The following is a 2,500-nucleotide window of genomic DNA, read 5'->3' on the forward strand; positions in this document are numbered from 1 at the left end:
ATATAGCGCCTTTTCTCACGAAGAGCTCAGGGCGCTTTACATGAAAGAAAAATATTACAAGTAACATAAAACATTCCTTAGAGTAAAATCCCCATAAAACATTTCCTTAGAGCAAAATCCCCATTTGTCGATCGTTTTCTTAGACAGACCATTGAGAGGATCTGTTCAAGTGGGGTGCTTCAAAACGTTTCAAAGCTCGCCCCTCGTATCGATAACTTATTTCGCTTCCTGACTGAGGAATAACAGCCGAAATCGGTGGAGCCTTGCATTTTGCGGGATGCCGTTATGACGAAAGACACACTTTGGCAGAATCGGCAAGGCGTTAGACTTCGTATCCAGTGTTCACCAGTGATCAGGGGTTCGAAGCCCCGTTTCGGCATGGTGTTGTGTCCTTTGGAAAGACACTTTACCTCACTTTCCTCGCCCCACCCAGAGTCCCACGTACTGATCACATTTCTCCTCACCTCCGCACTCTACATTGGCTCACCATTGAAGCGAGAATTAAATACAAAGTTGCGTGTCTCTGCTATTCTGCTTTCCACTCCGCAGGACCTACATATCTTTCTGACCTTATCAGTGTTTACATTCCCGCAAGAAATCTCCGCTCTTCCTCTGAGTGTTACCTTTTGAAACTTCCTCGTGTCAATACAAGAACCTATGGTGAACGTTCTTTCTTCTTTGCTGCTCCTCACATCTGGAACGACCTTCCTCATCATATCCGTGCATCTGATTCTATTTCTGCTTTTCGATCATCACTAAAAACTCATCTTTTTAAAACCTATCTAAAAGTACTCTCAGCTTCCTTGTTCTCCAACATCACCCATGTCAGCTCACTTTGCATGTACATAGAGTGGGAAAGGGAGAGTGTGAGTGGGGGAGGGAGGAGGGGTTGAGAAAGAGTGGTCATGAATGTTTTATGTAATTTGTAATATTTTTCTTTCATGTAAAGCACCCTGAGCTCTTAGAGAGAAAGAGCGCTATATAAATGTACATTGTTATTATTATTATTAATGGGTACCCGACTTCGGTGGGAGAAAGTTAAAACGGCGGAAGGAGAGGATTGGAACCCCTCCTTCCTTTGCCAAACCGCCGACACACGTCACTGCCCCGATGACCATGAAAGGTCTGCGACCATTAACCCTTAACCTTTAATCATGACGTAAACAGTTACACCTAGCATTTTACGGGTGGCGATTCTACTGAGAATGATGACACTTACCTTGTGTCTTGCGGGTGGATATTGTGACGAAAGCAGCCACTGTGTGTGGGCGTGATTGTCTTTCCCAAAGGAGCAGCTGGTCTGAATATCAGGTTTTTCCTTCTGACTGATGAATTGAACGGTTGCCAGGAATCCGAGGCATGAGTGTCTGTGGTATCAGGAGTGGTGGGAGGTGTGTGGGGACGGAGGGTGGGGGGGGGGGGAGGGGGAGGGGAGGAGGGTGTGAGGGTGGACAAGGGATCACAAAGGATCAGAATCTCTCTCACATTCCCACGCCAAAGTTCTGTTGATTGGGATACCTGGTTAGCATTGATCTTCTGCGTGCGTGTGTGTATTGAGGAGGGGGAGGGGTGTGGGGGGGTGGGGGTGGGGGTGCTCGAATGTACGTTCGTCCTTCTTCTCCTTCTCAAACGCACACATGTTAATCAACACACACACATTAATCAACTCAGATATATTGATCAACACACACACACACATACACACTCACGCACGCACGCACGCACGCACGCACGCATAACGCACATCCACGCCAAAAATAACAACAACAACGACAACAAAAGCACATGTACAATGCTTTCTCTCCCATCCCTTGTTCCATGATACATTTCACATCCTGATCAGCGAGTTTGATCGTCAGGCATCAGCTTCTGTTTTCTATGGATCACGCTTCCTTGCCTGCATTGGTGTATATACGTGTGTACGTGTGCATGCGTGTATGTGCGTGTGCATGTGTTTGGATGCGTGGCCGTGTGTGTCTATGTATGCTGTGTCCTTGACATGTTTCGTTTAGCTCTACGGAGTCAGATGAATGATAATAAAAAAAAAAGAAGACAAAAGTTGTTTTTTTTAATTAATAAATAAATAAATAAATAAATAAATAAATAAGCTGAACACACGTGGGTGTGGAACGAAAGGCAATCAGACAACAGCAATGACCATAACAAACCAAAAAGATGACAGATGACATGAAGAATGGGATTATAGCACACACACACACACACACACACACACACACACACACACACACACACACACACACACACACACACACACACACACACACACACACACGAACGCACAACCTTGAAGGAGACGCTCACACGCGATCCAGTTATCAATCCACTTCAACGTCAAACAATTTTACAAAAATCAAGTTTCCCTGTCAGCCGCCGTAGCGAAGTGGTTAACGTCACGTGGGCTGGAGACTGTAAGAACTGCTGGTTCGTTTCCGATCAGTGGTGTGGGAAGAGACGGTGGGGGAGCTGGGGGGCCGTGGGG

General features: G+C 46.0%; 1 protein-coding gene across 2 annotated transcripts in view; it reads left to right on the forward strand.

Annotated features, from left to right (window-relative positions):
- The window catches only part of LOC143282834 (molluscan insulin-related peptide 7-like), a 42,157-nt gene that overhangs the window by 21,542 nt on the left and 18,115 nt on the right, over nucleotides 1-2,500 (forward strand). The gene's annotated exons all lie outside the window — the stretch shown is intronic.

The sequence above is a fragment of the Babylonia areolata genome, chromosome 6 (genome assembly GCF_041734735.1).
Source record: "Babylonia areolata isolate BAREFJ2019XMU chromosome 6, ASM4173473v1, whole genome shotgun sequence".
Lineage (NCBI taxonomy): Eukaryota > Metazoa > Mollusca > Gastropoda > Neogastropoda > Buccinidae > Babylonia > Babylonia areolata.